The sequence below is a fragment of the Vicugna pacos genome, chromosome X, assembly GCF_048564905.1.
Source record: "Vicugna pacos chromosome X, VicPac4, whole genome shotgun sequence".
NCBI classification, from domain to species: domain Eukaryota; kingdom Metazoa; phylum Chordata; class Mammalia; order Artiodactyla; family Camelidae; genus Vicugna; species Vicugna pacos.
In genome coordinates this window covers 65,834,283-65,847,503 of record NC_133023.1, presented here as the reverse complement: position 1 = coordinate 65,847,503, position 13,221 = coordinate 65,834,283, and the positions used below count along the sequence as shown (strand labels likewise).

Sequence of the window (13,221 nt, the reverse complement as noted above, 5' to 3'; positions counted from 1 at the left end):
TAAGGAAGAGCAGTTGCTATTCACTCAAAAAGAACAAGCTCCTTTATAAAAGCATGGTAACACACAAAAATATGTGGTAAGAAATAAAATGATCGGTTATTTTGTTCTCAGATCCAGCTCTCAAAAAGCAAGTCTCTTCATGCACAGCAGGCTTTTGTACAAAATCAGCTGGATAAAATAGAAAACCACAGCTCCCAATTTGTAATGGTGTTTTACTTTGATCATCCATGCTAGAGAGTGAAGTAAAGTATGCGTTCAGTGCAGACTACTATATTATCATAGTAATCTACAGTGGCATAGCTATTTCATCTGGCACTTAGTACACTGTGGGGGCAGAACCATTGCTTAAAACCATATAGGAAACAACCACAGAATTATTTCCAGGACATCCTTTTAAGAAGAATACTTTAAGTAGAGGGGTAAGGGATTGAATTCCAATCACGACAGTACAGACAATCTGGCTTTAGAAAAAAAAATGGTTGTGTGTGCAGCCCCACCTATTCACTTTGATGTGTTTCATTAATTCAGGGGTCAGTGGTCCTGCTCCCATTCCCATGCTGGAATTGTGACATTAGCATCTCCACCTGGCTGACTATCCCATCTGCCGCCCAAAATACTGACCATGTATTTTGGAGAGGTTTAGGCCGGGGAATCTTGAAGACTGTAAAATACGTGCATTTGTTGGTTTAAGAAAAAAAGTAGAAAGAAATCAGGGTGCTCATATTCCTAACACTCAACATTGTAATTTTTTCAGTTCTTTAAGTTCTGTCCTAGGCTTTGTTCATATGTGTACTCATTTTTACACAATAAAAATCTCTGCCATGTTGCTTTAGGCATCATATTCACAAATTGTAATAGTTACATAGTAGTCTCCGGGGTTAATGTACTATAATTTGTTAAACATTGGACTTTGTTTCAAATCTGTCATTATTATAGACTTACCATAATAACAACATTCATTTGAATATTTCCTTAGAATCAGTCAATTCCCTGGAGTGGGATTTCTGGGTCAATGGGGTTGAACATTTTTATTTATAAAATAAAACATTAATTTATCTTTTTATTTTATACTTTTGCTTTCAATCTAGGATCATAGAAAGAACATGAATTTTCAAATTATACACGCCGAGCTTAAATTCCAGTTTCTATACTAAAGGTACATTCAGAGAACACTGAATTATACCATTGACATTAACAGCATTTCCAAAAATAGCATTTAGAATTGTAGATATTTTTTAGGGAAATGTTTTCAGGGAAAATTCGTATTCTTCCTGAAGATTTAAAATTAATTAAAGCAAACTGTCTGCTAGAATCTCTCAAAGGTTTGTTTCTTTGTTTTCCTTTTTATTTCCCTTAACCTTTCTACCCATTCATGTACTCATATCACAGTTCTGGAAATCTACTCCGTCCTTAGGACTCTTTCAAGTCTTCTTGTGGCCAACATCAATTTCTAATCCAAAAGTGGGAGACTTGGTCAATTTCCAACTAGAGAAGTTTCAGACAAGGAAACACAAGATTCTCAAGCAGTGTATATATAAAGGCTGAGGCCTGGCCCTACTTATATGGACAAAGCTTTTCCAATCAAATGGGGAAGAAATAAGTAGCTAACTGTTCAGTTTCTGCTTTAAGCCATTCAGTTAACATGTATGGAAGCTTAAAAAGTAGGAAATTGTACTGAATTTGATAGACTGGCTTAATGGACCAGAAACCATTCTCTTGATCATTCTGAGGTTTGGTGTGTTCATTGAAAACATGCAACAGTCTTATTATTACACCAATTGTTCTCTCTTTTCATCCAAATGTTTGCTGTTGTATAGTCACTGCCTAAGAACAGGGAGATAGTTTATGGTTGGTGCATTGACATAATTTAGCACTCACAAATTTGAAATTCCAATTAGAATCAATATGACATTGTAATGCTGTAATGAACAGGAATGGTGGAGGAAGCTAAGTGAAGTATCTTAATAAATGATAAAAGTAACTGCATTGCAACACTCAGAATTCTTTATAGTAACATTGGGCCAATAAACATGATTAATACTAATGCAAAATTTTAAAAGATCAATTGCTGAGCAAAAACATAACCACTTCATCATTTTAGCACAAAGTCCAAGATATGAATTACCTCAGCATTACAGAACTGTAATTTGTAAAATGATGAGCAATACATTGACAAAGAAAAATACATTTAGAGGACACTAAATTATACCATTGACATTAACGTGGTATTGTACCATCATAGCAGCAACAGCATACAACAATACTAGGGCTGAGACTATGTCAATATTTATTTTATAAATTGAAAATCTTAGTCCATTTTCAATCATAAATGGTACGTTAAGTATTAATCCAATATTTTATACATTATGTATTCCAAATAACTTGAATATAATTTTTTAACTGCATTAAAGGATTCCAGTTGTTTTTGTATGTGTGCTTCAATGAGAGCTTTAGATGAACTTTTCCAACAACTTTCATCTTTTTAACTACTGCATTAAAAATGATGAAAGGAGGCTAGTTACCAGTTTCCCCCATCTTCACCAAGTATAGATAGATGAAATTACCTTGCAGTCTGAAAGCAACTGTATATAAAGTGAGTGGCTAAGGAATGTGAAACATCCTTGATATTTGTGGAGGAAGTGCTGGACATGTTTTTGTCTTTTGACCTAAAATACCATTTTTAAGTCTATACAAATGGACTTAGGACTCAGTATGGAGGGTTGGGTAGCCCCAAACTTTACATTCCCCTCTATCCTTGTGTCCATCTGTAAAAACATCCACTGTACTTAAAGCTAACAAATTGTTTTCAATCAGTCTAATCTAGGGTTAACCTTTCTTTTACCATTATATGAAGGGTACTAGCCTTCCTTTCTTTTCCTATCCTCTATCTACCTATCTGTCTGTCACCTCTACGTGTTTGCTAGGGCTACCATAATAAAAATACCATATACTATAGACTGAATGCTTGTGCCGCCTCAAATTCAAATGTTAAATCTCTATTTCTAATGTGATGGTATGTGAAGATGGGGCCTTTGGAAGGTGATGAGGTCGTGAATGGGAGAAGTGCCTTTACAAAAGAGACTCCAAAGAGCTCCCGAGTCCCTTTATGCCATCTGAGGACACAGAGAAGATGGATGTCTATGAACCAGGAAGTGGGCCCTCACCAGACACTGAATTGGTCAGCATCTTGATCTTGGTCTTCCAGCTTCCAGAATGCTGAGAAATAAATTTCTGTTGTTTACAAGCAAACCAGTCTACGGTATTTTTGTTACAGCAGTCCAAATGAATTAAGATACCACAGAGTGGGTAGATTAAACAGCAAAATTTTATTTTCTCACAGTTCTGGAAGCTGGAAGTCCAAGATCAAATGTCAGCAGATTTGGTTTCTCCTCAGGTCTCTCTCCTTGGCTTACAGATAACCACTTACTCCCTGTGTCCTTATACGGCCTTTCCTCTCTGTGCATGCACCCCTGGTGTCTCTTTGTATATTCAAATTTCATCTTCTTATAAAGACACCAGTTAGATTGGATTAAGGGCCACTCCAAAGGCTTTATTGTAACTTAATGATCTCTTTAAAGATGCTATCGCCAAATATGGCTACATTCTGAGGTACTGGGGCCTTTGACATGTGAACTTTAGAGGGACACAATTCATCTCATAACCCTACAGTATGTACCCTTTACTGAACCAGATCATACTAGCTTTATGAGGGATTCCCTCTAGTAAAGAGAAGAAAAACTGGATAGCATTTCCACAAAGCATGTCTAAGAAACCAAGTAGGCAGCTGGTTAGGGTAAACAGAGAAGGCTCATCAAAGCCTTCATCTTTACTTCAAGAAACTTCATATTAATTATAAACCTAATCCAATACAGTCCCAAGTAGAGAGAGGTAATGTAGAAAGCCCGGTAAATCTTCAAGAATTGAATAAACGATTTCAGCTTTTCCATATCATCTACTTATCACTGTTTTAGCTCAATGTTTAGTAAAACTAAAACTATGAAATAAGCAATATAGGGACTGTTAAGTTACTACATTAATACTATAGTTAACTAATTAATAATAATTCCAATCTTTCCAATTAAAAGTCTAGAGAGAACTATATTTTTTAAGTCCCCACTTAGTAGAAATATATATATTTTAATTAGAATCAGTGTAAGAATAATTAAGTGATGAACATGAGGAAATATTCATTTGACAAAACATTTGGAAACTTTTGTTGCCTTAGTTAAAAACTCTTAAGTTATAATTTAATTATTTTCCTTAAAACCCATTGTAAAATATTAGGGTTCCCAGAGGATTGTTTATTTTGGCTGCTTTTTCTTTGTGGGACAAGTGACCAGAAGGAAGAGATTTCTGAATCATGGGGACTTTGCAATAAACACATAGAATTTTAGAGATTGACAGGAACTTTATATCCATTTACTTAAAAGTAATAACTTTTAAAAGGAGGAGAAACATGAGTCGGATCTAAGGTAGTATTTTAATTCACAAAAATTTTGCCTAACTAGTATTCTTCCAACTCCCATTCTTCTGACACATCTAATAACAGAATGTGCATTATGGTCAGTTCTTGAAAAGTAATGGAAAATATTATCTGTTTTAAACAAATTATCTTAGGCCTACAAGACAAACCCCACCTCCAATTTATTTCAAATGGATAAAGAAGAAATCCAGCAGTAAGGCTCTAAATACCAATATCAACATCATTCTTAACTTTAGCACCCTCATTTTACCAGACTATTAGCCCACAATTTTTAAATGTGTTTTGCTGTTAAGAATGCATGAAAGGCACTGTGAAAACATTGACAGAAATTACAGTAAAGTGTATTAGGATAATCTAGTAATCAGTGATCATCATTCTTCCTTAGGGATTAGTAATACTCTATAAATGCATAGACTACTACTTCTGTGGGTTTGAGTTTCTAAAACTACTAGCTTTAAGTGAGTCAAATACAAGGATTTCACACTGAAAAAGGATCTCTGTCTTCTGACCAAAGTTGGGTGTGTCTTTTGAAGTTTAAGAGGAGTACTATAGTAGAAGTCGCTATTATTGATTGGGAAGCACAAATGTAAAAACTACTTATTATGAGAAAATGTAAGCTAATTATTACATCCAACAGTATGTTCTTGGATATGAAAAACGTGAACATTTATAACAAGCTGTCTTTATTTTCAGGCTTTTGTAGCTACAATAAAAGATATTTTAAAATATGGGTATAAATTGATCATGTTTCCAATAATCTTACATATATAAGGCAGAAAGCAAGCAGCCAAATAGGATGCAAAGCCTATGTAGCATATGTCCTAAGTCAAGCTTGTTTACTCATTCATAGAATATTTCGTTTAGCTAGAATCCTAGCTGAATGTACATGCTGAATGAATCTAAGCAGCATGTAGCTTTCTGCAGAAAAAAAAATTAAAAGTCATAATTCAATCAATAAATTGGGAGTGATCTAAAAATATGGAGCTTTCCCTGAGGAGCAAGGGGTTTGCACTCAACATTAGGCACCCCAAACATTGGGAGCCTACACTGATGACATGAGCCTCCAAAATGTCTGGCTTTGTAAACCAACAGAGTTTATGTGCAGGAGAGCCTAAGGGCTGTAGGGAATGGACATTCTTGTCTTAAAGCATTAACTCACTGACTCACTCACCTCAGGACCCAGCACAAAAATGGCAGTTTGAATAGTACCTAAACTATATATGAAGGAGATTCACTTGTTAATCTTAAAGAATCCGCTGAAGAAGTATGGGTCTACTGGGACTCTCTCCAGGGCCAGAGGCAGTGGAGGGTGCCATTTTTGTGCTCTCCTTCTAACTTGTTAGCATTGACACTGGCAGGCACCATTTTTGCTCTGTTCCTCTAACTTGGTAACATCAACTGATATGAATGGTCAGAACACTTTTCTGCTGCCACACCTAAAGCCAGTGGGCATGCCCTGCCCTTATGGTCTCCTGCCTGTTTATTAAAATAGGTAAGTATACCCCAGCCCTGCACTCTCCCACTGCCTTGCTAAAGCCAGTAAGCACACAGAGTCCACACAGGGGATGCCCCTGGGTCACCTGGCTCTGTTGGCCAAAGCGGTGAAGGGCTTGTGTTTCTGAGTCACACATGATTGAAATAATTGGAGAGACAGTTCTTGGTAGGCTATCATCTACAGTGTAGTTAACAGCAGACTGAAATACATCCCTAGTTTTCCAGTGAATAATGCCTGTTTACTTGTCCTGGAGCTTCATCCTGAGGAGCAGGCTTCAGGTTTGCCACATTTTTCATGGCTACGGGGGGGGGGGTCTCGGGAAACAAGCTAGAGGATGCCATCTTTTCACTTTTCCTTGGCTTCTCTATAGCTTGGTAGCTCCCAGAAAGGAGATATACACTGATCTGGAGCCCTAATTTATACAACTGTCACTCAGGATACACCCCCAGATCTCCTGGTCAGGAGGCAAGCAGGGTTTACAACTGTGTCCCACAGGACTGTATATATTTGCATAATTTCAAAGCTTCAGACTGAGAATCTGGCTTCCACTTAACCTGAAACTAGATGCTGACTGGGATTTCTTCCTTTGGAACACTGACAGGTACTGGCCCATGCTCAATGCACCTCAACATTCATAGCAGCATTATTTATAATTGCTGAGATATGGAAGCAAGCAACCTAAGTAACCATCAACAGATGAATGGATAAAGACCATGTGGTACACACACACACACACACACACACACACACACACAGGAATACTACTTAGCCATAAAAAATGAAATTTTGCCATTTGCAAAAACATGGATGGATTTGGAGGGCATAATGCTAAGTGAAATAAGTCAGATAGAGAAAGATAAATACTGTATGATATCACTTATATGTGGTATATAAAAATACTATAAGCTAGTGAATATAACAAAAAAGAAGCAGACTCACAAATATAGAGAACATGGTGGTGGCTATCAGTGCAGGAGGCAATATAGTGTTGGGGAGTAGGAGGTACAAACTATTGGTTGTTAGATAGGCTCAAGGATGTATTGTACAGCATGTGGAATATTGCCAATATTTTGTAACAATTGTAAATGGAAGGTAATCTTTAAAATTATATAAAAATTTTAAAAATAAACATTTTCCAAAAATCAAGTCACATTATGATAATCCATAGTGTATGCTCAGTTGTGGCACACCTAAAATATATACTGTGTTTTAAGAAAAATGGTGATTTGAGGGAGAATAACAAGATTTAACAATAATAAAATTAGTTTAATCATTTTTACAAAAGTAATCATTAAGACTTATCAAGAATAAATCAAGCTGCTTAAACAATCACAAAATTTCAAGAGACAACCAAGAGATAGAGCAAGGTTGAAACTTAAGGTTCAATATCCTACACAAGACCAATCCTTCAAGTCTGGGCAAAGTAGTTATTTCACCTAATATATAGAAACAAATAAAGAGAGTCAAGCCAAATGAGAGAACAGAGGAATATGTTACAAATGAAAGTAAAAGGTAAAATGTCAGGAAAAATCCTTAAGAAAACAGAGATAAATTATCTGATAAAGAGTTTAAAGTAATGACCATAAAGATGCTCACCAAACTCAGGAGACGAATGGGTGAACACTGAGAACTTCAACAATGAAATAGAAGGTATAAAAAACACAAAACAGAAGTCACAGAGCTAAATATCACCAAAAAAAAATCTGAAAAGTACACTAAAGTGGTTCCACAGCAGCCTAGGTAAAGCAGAAGAAATAATCATTGATCTGGAAGACTGGGCAGTGGAACTCACCCAAACAGAACAGCAAAAAGAAAATTTGACAACTTTAGCTAGACTCACTATTTCAGAGAGAGCTTAAATAAAATCAGAAATGAAAGAGAAGCTCCAATTGATACAAAAGTACAAAGTATCATAAATGATTACTATGAACAATTATATGCCAACAAACTGGACAACCTAAAGAAATGGATAAATTCTAGAAATATACAATATTCCAAGACTGAATCATGAAGAAATATAAAATCTGAATAGACTCATTACTAGTAAAAGGTTGAATCAGCAATCAAAAATCTCTTAACAAACAAAAGCCCATGATCATACGGCTTCATTGGTGAATTCCACTAAATGTTCAAAGGTTTAATACCTATACTTCTAAGACCATTAAAAAAATTGAAGAGGAGAAAATGCTTCCAAACTCATTCTATAACACCAACATTACCTGATATCAAAACCAGACAAGAATACCACACACACAGAAACACAGAGCCAATAACCATGATGAGCATAGATGCAAAAATCCTCGATGAAATATTAATGAACCAAATTCAAGAATACATTAAAAGGATCATACAACACAATCAAGTGGTATTTATCACAGGAATGCGAACATGGTTTAATATCTGCAAATCAATCAATGTGATACACCATATTAACAAACTGAAGAATGAAAATCATATTATCATTTCAATAGATGCAGAAAAAGCATTTAACAAAATTCAACACCCTTAAAACTATTAACAAACTGGGTATAGAGGGAACAAACCTCAACAGAATAAAAGTCAAATATGTCATGCTTACACTAATATCACACTCAACGAAAAGGTGAGAGTTTTTCCTCTAAAATTAGAAATAAGACAAGAATGCCCACTCTTGCCACTTTTATTCAACATAGTATTAGAAGTCTTATTCAGAACAATTAGACAAGAAAAAGAAATAAAAGACATCCAAATAAGAAAGGAAGAAGTGAAACCATGAATGTCTGCAGATGACATGATTTTATATATTAAAAACCCTAAATGCTCTACAATGAAATTTTTGGAGTTTACAAATGAATCCAGTAAAGTTGCAGGACACAAAATAAATATACAAAAATTGGTTACATTTCTATACACTAACAATTAACTATCTGAAAGAGAAAATAAGAAAACAATAAAGTTTACAAGTACATCAAAAAGAATAAAACACCTAGAAATAAATTTAATTAAGGAGGGGAAAGACCCATACACTGAAAACTATAATACACTGATAAAAGAAATTAAAGAAGCCACAAATGAATGGAAATATTCTGAGCTCATGGATTCAAAGAATTCATACTGTTAAGATGTCCAAGTTACTCAAAGCAATCTACAGATTCAATGTCTTCCCCATCAAAATTCCAATGACATTTTTCACAGAAATTGAACAAAAATATCCTAAAATCTCTATGAAAACACAAAATACCCCAAATAGCCAATGCAATCTTGAGGAATTAGAGCAAAGATGGAGGCATCACACTCCCTGATTTCAAGCTATATTATAAAGCTATAGTAATAAAAATGATATAGCATTGGCATAAAAACAGACACATGGTTGAATGGAACAGAATCAAAATCACAGAAATAATCTCATGCATATGGTCAATTAATTTATGACAAAGGTGGCATGAATATACACTAGGGAGAGGACACTCTGCAATAAATAGTTCTGGGATAACAGGACAGCCACATGCAAAAGAATAGAAAGTGTCTACTATCTTACATCATATAAAAAATTAACTCAAGGTTGATTTAAAAACTTGTATGTGAGACTTGAAAGTATAAAATCCCTTGAAGGAAACATAGGTAGTAAGCCCTTTGACATCTGTCATGACGATAAATTTTTGGATCAGACTCCAAAGCAAAGGCAACAAAAGCAAAAATAAACAAATGAGCCTATATCAAACTAAAAAGTTTCAGCCTAGCAAAGAAAACCAACAGTGAAATGAAAAGGCAACCTACAGTATGAGAGAAAATATTTGCAAATCATATATCTGATAAGTGTTTAATATCCAAAATATATAAAGAACTCATAAAACAACCTCAAAGAAACAAACAACCCAATTTGAAAATGGCCTTAAGAACTGAATAGACATTTTTCCAAAGAAGACATACAGATGTCCAATAGGCACATGAAAAGATGCTCAACTTCACTATTCATCAGGTAAATGCAAATCAAAACCATAATGAGATATCACCTCACATTTGTCAAAAAAGCTATTCTCAAAAAGATATCAAATAACAAGTATTGGAGAAGAAGTGGAGAAGAAGCAACTGTCATGCACTGTTGGTAGAATATAAATTGGTGTAGCCACTACAGAAAATAGTAGTGAGGTTCCTCAAAAAATTAAAAATAGAACTATTATATGACCCAGCAATTCCACTTCTGGGTATTCATCTAAAGAAAAGAAAACTACTAATTTGAAAGATGTACACACCTCTTTGTTCACTGCAATATTATGTGCAATAGTCAAGATATGGAAACAACCTTAGTGTCCATCAATAGATTAATGGATAAAGAAGATTGGTATACATACACAGTGAAATATTAGCCAGGAAAAAGAATGAAATTTTGCCACTTGTGACAATATGGATGGATCTAGAGGGTATAATGTCATATGGAGAAAGATAAATACCATATAGTATCATTTATATGTGGAATTTAAAAAAAACAAACTAACAACAAAATGAAACAAAACAAAACTCATATATACAGAGAACAGATTGGTGATCACCAGACAGGAGGGGAGTTGTGGGGCAGATAAAGTGGGTGAAGGAGTTTAAGAGGTACAAACTCTTAGTTATAAAATAAGTCATGGGGATGTAATATACAGCATGGTAACTATAGTCAATAATACTTTATTGCATATTTGAAAGTTAAGAGAGTAAAAGTTTTCATCATAAGGAAATAAAATGTTGTAACTTTTTATGGTGACAGATGGTAACTAGATTTATTGTGGTGATTATTTTGCAGTGTATACAAATATCAAATCATTATGTTGTACACTTGAAACTAATATAATGTTACATGTCAATTATTTCTCAACTTTTTTTAAAAAGCTCCAATATATGAATGGAAACCTAGGAGTATGTGTGCTGACCTGCTATAATCTACAAAGCTTGTTATTATGCTTTTATTTGGTTTTCTTACATGCATTCAGAAAATTGAACATTTAGCAACTTTCTAGATTGGTCCAGATTGGCAATGTAAAACATGTACTGTATCTGGAATTTCAACTGATATTTACAGAAAATAGATAACAAGTATTCATTCAAAAACTTTGAAGAGGTCTCTAAACCAGTTTGTCTTCTATTTGCTTTGAAATGTTGCCTATAGTAACAACCACATTCCAGGCTATAGGCCAGGAGTTTCAAGTTTCCTCAGAGATAAATGGCAGTTCATTGATGGACCTTTAGGGCTGCACTCTACAGTACAGTAGCCACGTTTCCCATGTGGCTATTTAAATGTAAAATTTAATAAATTAAACTTGAAATAAAATTTAAAACTAAGCTCCTTGGTTGCACTAGTCACATCTCAAGTGTTCAAAAGCCACATATGGCTAGTGAATACCACATTGAGAACTGAAGGTATCAATCATTTCCTTCTTTGCAAAAAGTTATTATTAGACAGTCCTATTCTAGAGTATAAAGAGTCACTGGTTTGTTTGTGTAAAATGATTTAATATACAGAGGTACCGACAGCATCTTCGATTCAACATACTCAATACTAAATTGATCCTTATTCAACAAAAGAGATCTTGCTCCTTTACTCTTTATCCATGATAGCTGCATAATATAATTGTTTTAACTGGAAAGTTTTGAGTTCCCAGTATGTGTCAGGTGACATTCTCAGGTACTGAGAATAGAGAGATAACAGAGTCCTTGCCCTCAAAGATCTCTATCTAATAAGTACATTGCCATCTCTCCATCTCTTCACTCCTTCCTAAAGTGGCCAAATCTCTGGCACTGACCTTCCATTTGTTTCCTTTCCTTTCCCTCTGCCACCACCTCCATTTGGACTGTCCTTACTCTTTCACTAATCTCAAGAGCCTCTTAACTGTCCTTCCTACTTCTAGGATCTTCTCATTCAAGTGACCCTTGTTCACTGCTGCCAAAATAATCTATCAGAAACCAAAATTAAAAAGGTGGAGTTTCAGAAAGGACAATTGGAAAAGTAGGGGGCTTGGGAAACTGACCAGAGTAGTATCCAGAAAGCAAGAAAGGAATACCTTAGTTCCATGGCCACAAAGTTTACATACAATGAACACTAGGAGAGAAGAGTGAATATGGACAGGCATGCTCTGTGACTATTGTATCAATGTATCAGCATCACTCTAAGTTAGGAAAATAAAACAGCTTTACATTTTTATCATCATCATCATCATCATCATCATCATCATCATCATCATCATCATCATCATCATCATTATCCTAAAGGAAATGAAGTCAAGTCCAAAAGTTTATATCTGGATTTACTGGGAAACTATTGCTTAAAGGTATATTTAATAATTAAAAATTAAGTATTCACCTCAGGCTTACCCAAATAAACTGCACCTGACTCCTACATTGTCCTAAGAATTAGGTTGACATGTTTCACTAAGTAAACGTAAAACTCAAACGACGTCCCAGTACATTTGTTTCTAAATTAAAATGCAACAAGATGTACATATTCCCTGTGTGCCACTTTAAAGCACAGTGGCTAAAACCTGAATATCACATTATTGAGTTTCAAAGATTAGTTCAGATATACAGGGAATTAAATCACATGTAATAAAGGCACAGTGCTCTCCTATATGACCTGCTGAGTGTGATGACAGGGTTGGAGAAATTCTTGCAGTTAGTCTGTATAACTTGGAAAAGACTCTGGTTAAAAGGAATTTTGCTGTAGACAGGGAGAAAATGGGGGCTTTGTCTGCTCTTATTTTGCAGTTCCAAGTGGTAAACTTAATTACTCTCCTATGAACCCCACAGATTTTTTTAATTGTCCTTGTGTTTATTCTGGTATATTTTTGTGTTTCCTGGAGCCAAAGGAAAAAACATCCTTCAATTTCATATAAACTGTGTGCTGTGGTTAGTACAGAACCTTTCTGTATGTAACATGATGGTTTTTTGAAATTTGGATACATTTCTTACTAGTGTAAGTAGTACAAGTTGAAAGATTCTCAAAAACTAATACAAGTTCAAGCAATTGTCAGTACTTTCTTATCTGAATTTGGATTCCTTTTGTCACCCTTTATAGCATGTAGCCTGTCTAAATTACAACCATATTATCAAGTCACTTCGCAAAAAATCATAGAATGCCAACATCTATCTTTTCTCTTTTTCTGTCATATTTCTGAAATATTTAATATCTACTGTTACAAATAAATGCTGAGAATTTATTTTAAAGATATAAGTCCTGAAATTCATAAGCTGTGACATAGCTCTTGTGAAATATATTTTAAATTGG

At 34.7% G+C, this 13,221-nt stretch overlaps 1 protein-coding gene across 1 annotated transcript in view; it reads right to left on the bottom strand.

The window, feature by feature from the left end:
- The window catches only part of LOC102540055 (dachshund homolog 2), a 393,218-nt gene that overhangs the window by 119,545 nt on the left and 260,452 nt on the right, over nt 1-13,221 (bottom strand). The gene's annotated exons all lie outside the window — the stretch shown is intronic.